Source organism: Bos mutus, chromosome 6, assembly GCF_027580195.1.
Source record: "Bos mutus isolate GX-2022 chromosome 6, NWIPB_WYAK_1.1, whole genome shotgun sequence".
NCBI classification, from domain to species: Eukaryota; Metazoa; Chordata; class Mammalia; order Artiodactyla; family Bovidae; genus Bos; species Bos mutus.
In genome coordinates, this window is record NC_091622.1 from 48,985,630 (window position 1) to 48,999,202 (window position 13,573).

Consider the following 13,573-nt stretch of genomic DNA (forward strand, 5'->3'; position numbering starts at 1 on the left):
CTTTTGAATATGCTATCTAGGTTGGTCATAACTTTCCTATAGTTTATTACCAAATATTTAGAAAATGCAAATATCCAGAAAAGACAATAAGTGGAAAAAATCAAGTAGCTCGCATTCAGGTTACCAATAATGATGTTTTAGTGCAAATAACTCTTTTCTTATTCATGTTTACATGTATACATTTCCAGAAAAATGAGACTTCGTACAATATTCTCTGTGTCACCAATTTTTAACTTAATAATGAATGAAATACAATTTTCTAAACCATTAAGTATTTTTGAGGCATCACATTAAATGACTATATTATATAGATCTTAGCTTATTAAATCACTCTCATTTCCTTGGAAATTCAGTAGCTTCAACTTTTGATTAAGTAAAAAGGATTGTGCTGCCATTTCTTTATTATATTTATTGAGTTTTAAAAGTATTCCAGTTTTAGGTTATCTTTATTTTTTTCTACACTACAAGAACCTGAACTTCATTGAAATAAAAATATTCCTGTGACACAGAGAAATAAGACATAAAAGCATTTTAGAGATGAATCCCCACTCTAGTTCCAGAAAGTACATGAATAAGCAATTTGTATCAACTTGTCCAAATAGCTAAGAGTGAAAGCAATTCTAAGTTTCTCACATTGGAAAGGAAAAATAGGAAGTTTAGGAAGAAAAAGCAGATAATGTTGTTATTAATTTACAAGATACATAGCTCAATGAAGCTATTTATATTGAGCATTTATTGATTGCTAATTTTGAATGAGAAAAATAAAGATAGCAGAGAAATCAGGGCCCAACTATTTGCTTCAATGATAATGTAGTATTTGGAAGGACAAATGAAGTAAACATAAAACTAAAAGATGGATGATATGATGCAAATGTAACGACACAGTAAGTCAAGGGAGAAAGTTATTGAATGTTAGAGTGTGTGTGTGTGTGTGTGTGTGTGTACTCAGTCACCCAGTCATCCCTGACTTTTTGCAACCTCATGGACTATAGCCCACCAGGCTCCTCTGTCCATGGCATTTTTCAGGCAAGAATACTGGAGTGGTTTGCCCTTCACTTCTTCAGGGGATCTTCCCAACCCAGGGATCTAACCCATGTCTCCTGTATTGGCTGGTAGATTCTCTACTAATTAGCCACCTGGGAAGCGCATTAGAGTAGGAGAAAGTAATTCAGAAACAAAATAAATAATAGGTTTTCTCAGGGTATATGCCCAGTAGTGGATTGTTGGGTCAATTGTAGTTCTATTTCTAGTTTTTAAAAGAATCTCCATACTGTTCTCCATAGTGGCTGTATCAATTTATATTCCTACTAACAGTGTAAGAAGGTTCCCTTTTCTCCACATCCTCTCTAGCATTTAATATTTGTAGATTTTTTTTAAAGATGGCCATTTTGACTAGAGTTAGATGATACCTCATTGTTTTGATTTGATTTGCTTTGCAATGCTGAGCATCTTTCCATATGTTTGTTGGTCATCAACACAATATTGTAAAGCAACTATCTTCCATTAAAAAAGAAAAAAAAGGCATAATGGGAACTTGACTCTAAAGAAGTTAATTTCAGATGACACATCCATTTCTGCATAGTTAATTTAATTTATTGTCTGATTTTTTACTTTGCCCTTGCCATTACAAAATATTCTTCATCAAGGATGCACAAAGTTTCTATAGTATAGAAAAAAAAATGGGCAGAATTGATTTAGGGATGTGCTAAAGATTCCCACAAGCATTGCAATACCCTCACCCTTTAATAATCTATTTGAAAAATGTTCACACACAAAATAATCAGGTCCTTCTATAAAGCATCTTCTTCAATGAAAGTGTGTGAAACAAAGGCAATGGATGAATTGTCACTTATTAAGTTGTTTATAGAGAAGGCAAAACAAAATCTGCAAACTACAATGATGGGCAGCTAAAGTAGCACATCGGTTGTTTCCCTACAGACAAAAATGTTGTAAATTGCAGAACAGAAGAGAGATATTGAATGTATGAGGGCATCATTGTAGAAGCAGTTGTTAATGTTCTCAGTTGATAATAATGTATTATTACTAATTTGTGTAAAATTATACTCTCTGGACTATAATATCTTTCAATACTACTTAATTGAAGCCCAGGGCCATTTGCCACAATGTGTCTAACTATGGCAGTGACACAATGGGTTTAACCATCAATTGTGCAGTGACAAATGGTTGCTACTTCTTGTCATGCATTAATATTAATACTGATGTTAACAAGCTGAGCACAAAAGAATTGATGCTTTTGAACTGTGGTGCTGAAGAAGACACTTGTGAGTCCCCTGGATAGGAGATCAAACCAGTTAATCCAAAAGGAAATCAGTCCTGAATATTCCTTGGAAGGACTGATGCTAAAACTGAAGCTCCAATACTTTGGCAACCTGATGGAAAGAACTGACTATTGGAAAAGACCTTTATGCTGCGGAAGATTGAAGCCAGGAGGAGAAGGGGTGATGGAGGATGAGGTTGTTGGATGCTATCACCGACTTGATGGACATGAGTTTGAGCAAGCTCCAGGAGTTGTTGATGGACAGGGAAGCCTGGTGTGCTGCAGTCCTGAGTTACAAAGAGTCACACATGACTGAGCAACTGAACTGAAGTGAATGGAACTTAATTTTTCACTTTACTGGTGAACTACATTCACATTAGCTCTTTTATCAGTAAGCAATAATTACATATAAGGACCAATAATCTTTTGCAGGCATAATATAAAGAAAACATTCGAAGGTCTGAAGTTCCTAACATTTTTTCTAGAATAACCTATGGAAAACTAGAAAGTGTCCTTAATTCCCAAGACATGGTAACTGATAGGGATCTTATAAAATCATCAGGTAGTACACCATTTGTAATGAAGTTAACTCTACACCTACATCTACTTCAAAGATTCTTGAGTAATAACAGATGGCTGAGCTTGCTGCCTGCCTGTGGGAAATCAGTGCATGAAAGAACAACTTTCTTCATCCTCACAATAATGCCAAAAGTTATGTCAATTTGGAATGAAAAACCTGGAAGTTATAGAAAATACAGTGAAGCGAATCATTGAACCATGGCCTGATATATATGCATGCATATATGTATTTTCATATGTAACCACAGAAAATATTTCCAATATTGGCTTAGCAGTTCAACAGTGTCATTAACAATCCATGTTCTTCTATCTTTGTGTTCTTTCACTCTTGGCAAGTTGACCTTTCTCCTCATGATTAGAAGATAGCTATTGCACTTTGGTGAGTTATAAGGGACAGAAAAGTGAAGAGCTTTCCCTTTTTGATATATTGGTGTGTGTGTATGTAAACAATGAATGTCTTATTCAGAACACCTTCCTGTATATTGTACTGATCAAAACTTGGTCATGGATCCAAAGAAAATAAATCACCATGACTAGGAGTGATCATTCGTTAAATAACTTTGTGTCTTTTGTAAGAGCCATCCCCTTCCTTCAATCAAGGCCTCCTCCAACCCTTCCCCTTACCTAGAACTTTGTAACACAGAAGAAGCAATAAACTGTTTCTCATTGTAGAGTTACACAGTCTAATCTTCCTTTTTAGTATTTACTCTAGCTACCCTGTGGAAATGATCTGTCAAGGGTCAGGATCAAAGAGGACAGCAGTTTAGAAAACTCTAAGTAGCTCTGGGAAGAGAAAGAAATGACAAGGCTCTGTGGATTACAGCCACAATGGCACAAGGTATGAAGGAGACTATTTCTGACCATGCTGATATACCATAATCAGTCTTAAGGTCATTAACCTGGAGAGAATCTGTTGTGTACTCAAAGACACACTCTAGCACGCCTTGCTCTCAACTTGTGAATACCACAGTTTAATTTCACTGAGATTTTTGTAATCTTCCTAACCTCAATTCCTATGGTGTGAACTATTAAGACCATCTCTGAGCCAACCACTGAAGTTTTGAACAGTGTGCTCTCTCAAAACCACACTTCACTTTGAAGAATTTGCCCTCCATGTCTCTGTAATCAGTGCACAGATATAAACTTCATGCCGGGAGCAGAAGTTCTATGAATGAAAATCTTTGCACCATTATTTAGCTGCTATTTTTTTCTGTTCTGCTGGCACCATTGAAAAATCCTCTTTGCCAACACAGTATGAATGGCCTTCACATCAGAAATTTCTCTTTCACTTCTCAGATGAAAGGCAGATGTTATCACATCAAAGGGCTTCTGCTTAAACTAAACCCTTATCTCTGTAACATTTGCTGTGTTCCACAGACAACATCTAGAGGGCACTTTATTTACAATACTTTTACAAAACTTGCAAAACTCCTGAAAGTGCCACGCGCATGTCAAAATTTGGAAAACCCTTAGATTTTTCTTATCTTTGCTTCTTTCACCTTGATATCTGCCAAAGACTACTCTCCCTAATTCTTCATCTGTACTGCATCACGCCCAACACTCAGTTTCAGCTGCTAATCTGGATCTGATTATACTGTAAATTATAAAATCCATGGTCAGCAAGGGTGAGAAGGGTGTTTCTTTCTCACTGTTTTATTTCCATTTTTGTGGATAGGGCCTAGTCTAGGAACTTTGCATTAAAACAGACAAACAAACAAAAACCTCTACCTGATAGAATTTACCTCATTTGGCTTATTCATTGTCCCAGATATTTAGGCTCTGCTGCCAAACTACAGTCAGGTGATAGGATACCTGTTGACAGACTTACCTGGTTCACATTGCATGAATCTTTAAAGACTCCTGTGTTTTGATTTGTGATTTTCAATTAGCACTCCTCTCTGAAAACATATTTTTAAATAGTGGGCCTTATACTGTCAATACATTTTATCCTTGCAAGATATTGCTCTTTTTGAACTAAACTTTTTCCTTGTTTTTCATGTGGATGTGACTTTAAAATGCTTGTCCATCTCTAGATTTCCTTTTAAATCTCAAACATTCAGTTCATGTCTTAAGAAGCCACAGTAAATATATTTTCTTAGCCCCAAATCAGAACTCACTCTGACAGTTGCTGTGAATGATTGTCAGACTGTCCTAGAAAGTCTAACATAAATAACGAGCACAGTCAATGGGGCCATTCCCTTTTCCACTCAGGATCCAAGTTAGACAAAACTGCTCCACAGTATAAGCCCTCTTCTTGCTGGGAAAATAATTCTAGTTAGGAAATTTTAAAAGCAAACAAAAAAAAAACCCCACAATGTTTCTTTTCCTGGCGAGAAGAGTATTTCAAAAATTTCAGAAATATTTCTCTTAGTATTGTATGAAATATTATTGTAGGGTGATATTATCATAGAAAAGTTTAAGACCTCAAAATTGACAAGCTACACATCTTAATTCTATTCAAGGTTCTTTATTGTATGGGGTGAAAGTAGAAATGAAAGCACTCCATGCTTGCTTCTAAAAAATAAACTCACCCAATATCTTTTTGTGTGATAGCAAAATGTAGTCATTTTAGCAAATATTGTATTCCACTGCTCAACAAGAGCATGTGAAAGTAGATTTTTATTATATGTGAATAACAAATGAACTATACTGCCAGAAAGTTTGTTTTGAAATGGGGATGTTTTTGTTGTTGTTTTATTTCTTTAAGCTCCAGCCCAGGTTTTGAGACCACCAGGTAAACTATATGGCTGCAATTGCAAAGTAACTCATGGTAGTTGAACACTATGTTTACATATTAAACAGAGTAAACTCATGGTAGTTATACAAAAAGACAAGGCCAGCAAAATAATGAAACTGAATGCCTTTGTCACCTAGAGTGCATAACAGACAGGGTAGGAATCAAGTTAGACAATAACCATCTCAGACAGAGCTGCTCTCCCAGGTTTCTCCTCATTTTTTCTTGGGTTAGTTTATGAATCATAATCTGAGAAGCAATCAGAAATCTCAGAATAAATTTTCTAGCCATAAGAGAACTCTTTTGAACAACAAATGCTACTCCTTACACTAAGGTTTGTAATGGTCTAGGAGAAGGCAATGGCACCCCACTCCAGTACTCTTGCCTGGAAAATACCATGGACGGAGGAGCCTGGTAGGCTGTAGTCCATGGGGTCGCTAGGAGTCGGACATGACTGAGAGACTTCACTTTCACTTTTCACTTTCCTGCATTGGAGAAGGAAATGGCAACCCACTCCAGTGTTCTTGCCTGGAGAATCCCAGGGACGGGGGAGCCTGGTGGGCTGCCGTCTATGAGATCGCACAGAGTTGGACATGACTGAAGTGACTTAGCAGCAGGAGAAAAAAGCAAAGAAAATAAGAGAAATGAATGAGGAAGAACGTTTTGCACTCCGAAGTATCTTCAAGAATTTTAATATGGGCTTCCCTGGTGGCTCAGTGGTAAAGAATCCTCCCGCCAGTACAGGAGTCAGGGGTTAGATCCTTGACATTGGAGGATCCTACATGCCAAGGAACAACTAAACTTGTGTGCCACAACTGTTGAGCCTGTGTTCTAAACTCTCAGAACCTCTCATATGCTGCAGCTACTGAAATCTGCACATTCTAAAGCCTGTGAGACACACTCACAACAAGAGAAGCCAGCACAATGAAAAGCCCACACACTGCAAATATAGAATAGCCCCCAGTCACTGCAACTAGAGAGAAGCCTGGGTAGCAACCAGGACCCAACACAGACAAAAATATACATAGATAATAAAAAACTATTTAATGCCAGCTCAGAAAATGCCATACTTGTTATGGACTGAATTGTGTACCCCCAGAATTTATGCACTGAAGTCAAACTCCTAGTATCTTAGAGTGTGTCTCAATCTGGAGATTTGGAGATAAATTCTTTGAAGAGGTGATAAAGATTAAATCAGGTCATGGGATAAAGTTTTAATCCTACAGGAATGATGTCCTTATAAGAATGTTTATAGTAGCCTATTCAGAATTGCCAAAGTTAGAAACAAAGAGGATATCCTTCAGCAAGTCAATGGTTAAGCAAGAGGCACTACTTTCATATAATGAAATGCTATTGTGCTACCAAAAGGAATGAGCTAAAAAGCAATGCAAAAAAAACTATACAGACAGCAGAGAAATCAATGGTTTCTGGGGATTTGTGAGAGAGTGGCTTGATAAAGCAAATAAGAGCGGACTTTTAAGATCAGTAAGATTTTCTTTATAATGCAGTAATGGTGGATACGTGACACTACATATTTGTTAAAATTTCTAGAATTTAATGCACAAAGACTGATAAAGCATATGCAAATTAAAAATAAGAGCTTGTAGAATTCCAGGATAGAAGGCAGACTGTAACAAACAAAACTAGCTTTGTTATGGATGTGTGAAACCATCCCTCTGTAAAGAATGAAGGAAAAAATGAAGGACAATCAGAAAGAAGTGGAGTCTCTAAAATTAAAGGAAAGGGAATTGCACTTAACCATTGCAATTGTTGATAAGGTGATTTCCCATGAGGGTACAGATTAGTAGTTCTACAACTATATTAGGTTATTATTAGAATTGAACAACTAAGTAAGTGGATCTCAAATGCTTAAGTGGGTGGAACCAGGCTTCTTGTGTTGAAGTTAGTGATAAGCAAGGAAGAAGGCTATCATGAATCATGTGATAACAGGTTAGAGTTAGAGACATCAGTATAAGCTCATGTTTGTCTTAACACAGATACATATGGTTACGTATAGAAATATTTACAAAACTATATGTAAACAGATTGACTATCAGCTAAATGAGACTAGTATCAGTGACATCCCAATAGCAATAAACTCCCCCAATACCCAGATTGTGGATCATATCCCATTCACCACTAAAAGAAACTGGAAATCTTTAGAGAAATTTAGACCAAATTTGGTATTGAGAGCCTGGAAATTCTAGCAGCCCTAAAATAAGAAAGTGACTAAAAAAAGTAAATCCCACAATGGTGTGCATACAGTAAAGTGACACAGCAGCTAACTAAAATAATTCTCACAGGCCAAAGCTGGAACAATTTGAGCAACTTAATTAGGAAAAGACTATTTCCCAAAAGTATGTTTGGGACTATTACCTAAAGTATAAAATAAATGTCCATGAATCCATAGCTATATAAGTAAATAAATCCATATCTATGTAAGCAAATTAATGAATAGATGATAAATAAAGAGAAAAAAGTTGTCTCTTGTGAAGAAAAATATTAAATACTGTATGTAGATACACTTCCATAAAGGAAGTGGGCATAAGTCTCCACGCCTTAGGTATGATCTGTCCACAAAGACTTTCAAAGAGTACAGGTTGGAAAGGGGGGAAATGGCAATTCTCAGTGGAGGATGATAAATGCTACATCCATCAGGTGATAAAGGTAAACATCAAGAGAGATTAGTCCTGTTGATAGTATATACAGCGATATGTGACAGGAGAAGCTCTATACAGTCAGCAAAAACAAGACCAGGAGCTGACTGTGGCTCAGACCATGAACTCCTTATTGCCAAATTCAGACTGAAATTGAAGAAAGTCAGGAAAACCACTAGACCATTCAGGTATGATCTAAATCAAATCCCTTATGATTATACAGTGGAAGTGAGAAATAAATTTAAGGGCCTAGATCTGATAGATAGAGTGCCTGATGAACTATGGAATGTGGTTCTTGACATTGTACAGGAGACAGGGATCAAGACCATCCCCATGGAAAAGAAATGCAAAAAAGCAAAATGGCTGTCTGAGGAGGCCTTACAAATAGCTGTGAAAAGAAGAGAAGCAAAAAGCAAAGGACAAAAGGAAAGGTATAAGCATCTGAGTGCAGAGCTCCAAAGAATAGCAAGAAGAGATAAGAAAGCCTTCCTCAGTGATCAATGCAAAGAAATAGAGGAAAACAACATAATGGGAAAGACTAGAGATCTCTTCAAGAAAATCAGAGACCCAAAGGAAAATTTCATGCAAAGATGAGCTCGATAAAGGACAGAAATGGTATGGACCTAAAAGAAGCAGAAGACATTAAGAAGAGATGGCAAGAATACACAGAAGAACTGCACAAAAAAGATCTTCATGACCCAGATAATCACGATGGTGTGATCACTGACCTAGAGCCAGACATCCTGGAATGTGAAGTCAAGTGGGCCTTAGAAAGCATCACTACGAACAAAGTTAGTGGAGGTGATGGCATTCCAGTTGAGCTATTTCAAATCCTGAAAGATGATGCTGTGAAAGTGCTGCACTCAATATGCCAGCAAATTTGGAAAACTCAGCAGTGGCCACATACTGGAAAAGGTCAGTTTTCATTCCAATCCCAAAGAAAGGCAATGCCAAAGAATGCTCAAACTACCACACAATTGCACTCATCTCACATGCTAGTAAAGTAATGCTCAAAATTCTCCAAGCCAGGCTTCAGCAATATGTGGACCGTGAACTTCCAGATGTTCAAGCTGGTTTAAGAAAAGGCAGAGGAACCAGAGATCAAATTGGCAACATCTGCTGGATCATGGGAAAAGCAAGAGAGTTCCAGAAAATCATCTATTTCTGCTTTATCGACTATGCCAAAGCCTTTGACTGTGTGGATCACAATAAACTGTGGGAAATTCTGAAGGAGATGGGAATACCAGACCACCTGACCTGCCTCTTGAGAAATCTGTATGTAGGTCAGGAAGCAACAGTTAGAACTGGACATGGAACAACTGACTGGTTCCAAAGAGGAAAAGGAGTACGTCAAGGCTGTATATTGTCACTCTGTTTATTTAACTTATATGCAGAGTACATCATGAGAAATGCTGGACTGGAAGAAGCACAAGCTGGAATCAAGATTGCCAGGAGAAATCTCAATAACCTCAGGTATGCGGATGACACCACCCTTATGGCAGAAAGTGAAGAGGAACTAAAAAGCCTCTTGATGAAGGTGAAAGTGGAGAGTGAAAAAGTTGTCTTAAAGCTCAACATTCAGAAAACGAAGATCATGGCATCTGGTCCCATCACTTCATGGGAAATAGATGGGGAAACAGTGGAAACCCTGTCAGACTTTATTTTTCTGGGCTCCAAAATCACTGCAGATGGTGACTGCAGCCATGAAATTAAAAGACACTTACTCCTTGAAAGGAAAGTTATACCAACCTAGATAGCATATTCAAAAGCAGAGACATTACTTTGCCAATAAAGGTTTGTCTAGTCAAGGCTATAGTTATACCTGTGGTCATGTATGGATGTGAGAGTTGGACTGTGTAGAAGGCTGAACACCAAAGAATTGACACCTTTGAACTGTGGTGTTGGAGAAGACTCTTGAGAGTCCCTTGGACTGCAAGGAGATCCAACCAGTCCATTCTAAAGGAGATCAGCCCTGGGATTTTTTTGGAAGGACTGATGCCAAAGCTGAAACTCCAGTACTTTGGCCACCTCATGCAAAGAGTTGACTCATTGGATGACAGAGGATGAGATGGCTGGATGGCATCACTGACTCTATGGATATGAGTCTGGTTGAACTCCGGGAGTTGGTGATGGACAGGGAGGCCTGATGTGCTGTGATTCATGGGGTTGCAAACAGTCGGACACGACTGAGCGACTGATCTAATCTGATGTGATGGGAATTCCATTTTACCTTTTGAACTCCCCCTCCAAAAAATGTAAGTAGAGACTAATCTTGAGAAAAACTCCAGACAAGCCCTAATTGAGGGACATTTCACAAAAAAAACATAGCTGATATTATTCCTCAAAACTGTCAAAGTAATCAAAAATAAGGAATGTCTCTGGAATGGACCCAGCCAAGAGTAAAGGTAGATTAAGTAGCCAAGATGAGTAAACGTAATGTGGTCTCCTAGATGGAATCCTACAATAGAAGTATACATAAGGAAAATTAAGGAATATAAAATATGAACTTTGGTTGGTCATAATGTATAAGTACTGACACATTTACTTAGGCAAATATAATATGCTAAATTAGGATGTGAATAATAGGCAAACTGGTTGTAGGGTGTATGGTAACTCTGCATGTTCCATCTTCACAATTCTTCTACAAATCTAAAATCATTCTAAAGCAAAATTTTTATTAAAACTTATAATATCATACCCTTACAATAGCTTTAAAGATATATAAAAAATAACTTAGAGGTTATTCTGACAAAAGATGTGAAAGATTTGTATATGAATATCTACAAGACATTATTGAGTGAATTTTGAGACCTAAAAAAATGGAGATAAACTGTTATCATGAGTCAGAGGACTCAATATTATTAGGACATCAGTTATTTACAAACTGATTCAGAGATACAACAAACTTCTAGTCAAAATTCCAACTGATTTTCTTTGTAGAAATTTGTGAACTAATTCTAATATTAATCTGGAAAATCCCAAGTGGCTTAAACAACTTTGAGAAACAGAACAATATTTGAAGACTTATACGACCTCATTTCAAGACTTATTAGGAAACTACAGGGATCAAGATGAGCAAATATATCAACAGGAAAAATAGGGAATTGAAAAATAGAACCACAGCTATGGAAAAGCTATTTTCAACAAAGGAATACAGACAAGTTAGAGGAGAAAGAAAAACATTTCAAATAAATGCTGCATATTCCCTCCTATGTCTAAATGAAACAATCAGTTGATTTAAATGAGAGACTAAGCTTCATAGTTAACATAAGCATATAAACATGAACCCTCAATAATCCATCACCATATTTAACTAAAAAATGATTCTTAAAAAGAATTAAGTAGATCATCATGATTGAGGTTTTTATGAATAAAGAAATATTTCCACTGTTTATAGCCTTCATAGCAATAGCATGATGTATGTAGTATTATAGCCATCATGTTAGCCAATTAAGAAACTGAGAAGACAGACCATATTATTTTTCTCATTCTTTACTCCAACTTTCTGTTTACCACTGAATCACATCAAATATGGCTTCTAGTATCTCTCATGTGGTCTCTACATCCACTGCTGTGGTTTGGCCTTCAACATCTGTTTCTTAGATCATTATATCAATTTATTCAACTTATACTTCTGCTTCCATTTTTACCTACTATCAAACTGTATTATGGAGTTTCCAGGTGGCTCAGTGGTAAAGAATTTGCCTGTTTTTGCTGGAGTAACAGGAGATGCAGGTTTGATCCTTGTGTTGGGAAAATCCCCTGGAGAAGGAAATGGCAAACATTCCAGTATTCTTGCATGGGAAATCTCATGGACAGAGGAGACTGGCAGGCTCAGTCTACGGGGTCTCAGTGTCGGACATGATTTAAGGACTAAGCAACAACAAAAATTTGCAAGACTTCCAGGGTAATCTTTGTCACTAAAATCTGATATCACTTCAATAGTTAACCAAAAACCTAGAAAACCAGTCCTTCTAGAGACCAATAATGATGGGAATGTGGCTGCTGAGAATTAATTAGGACTAAAATAGATAAGACCACTCCTTGGAAACTTTTATTATATGCCATATAACTAGGTCAAATGGCATGCATCCCCTTGAGAACTTCCAGGCAAAATTTGGGACATCTTCATCCACAGCATCTCACCATCATATCATTGATAAGCTATGCTGTGGTTAGTAACTCAGTCATGTCCAACTCTTTGTGACACCATGAAGTGTAGCCCTCAAGGCTCTTCTGTCTATGACGATTCTCCAGGCAACCTACTGTTTAGCATAGAAAACTCTCGATATTCTGCAATAACCTATATGGGAAACAATCAGAAAAGGAATGGATATATGTAAATGTATAAATGAATCACTTCTTATTATATCTTAAACTATCAATTTTGTAAAATAAGTGTATTTTAATATAAATTAAAAATTAATTTAAAAGAGCAGAAAAAAAAAAAAAAGAATACTAGAGTGGGTTGCCATGACCTCCTCCAGGGGACCGTCTCAATTGAGGGATTGAACCCAGGTCTCCTGCATTGCAGGCTGATTCTTTACTATATGAACTACCAGGGAAGCCCGAGAATACTGGAGTGGGTAGCTTATCCCTTCTCCAGGGGAACTTCCTGCCCCAAGAATTGAACTGGGGTCTCCTGTATTGCAGGTGGATTCTTTACCACCTGAGATACCAGAGAAGACCATCATATGACATCAGTCAGTTCAGTTCAGTTCAGTCACTCAGTCGTGTCCAACTCTTCACGATCCCATGGACTGCAGCATGCTGGGCCTCCTTGTCCATCACAAACTCCCAGAGTTTACTCAAACTCATGACCATTGAGTCAGTGATGCCATCCAATCATCTCATCCTCTGTCGTCCTCTTCTACTCCCACTTTCAATCTTTCCCAGCATCAGGGTCTATTCAAATGAGTAGTTCTTCACATCAGGTGGCCAAAGTTTTGGAGTTTCCACTTCAGCATTAGTTCTTCCAATGAATATGCAGGACTGATTTCCTTTAGGATTGACTGGTTGGATCGCCTTGCAGTCCAAGGGACTCGCAAGAGTTTTCTCCACTATCACAGTTCTAAAGCATCAGTTTTTATGCACTCAGCTTTCTTCATAATCCAGCTCTCACATCCATACATGGCTATTGGAAAAACCATAGCTTTGACTAGATGGACCTCTATTGGCAAAGAAATGTCTCTGCTTTTGAATATGCGGTCTAGGTTGGTCACAGCTTTCCTTCCAAGGAGCAAGCATCTTTTAATTTAATGGCTTCAGTCACCATCTGGAGTGATTTTGGAGCCCCGCAAAATAATGTCACTCTTTCCTCTGTTT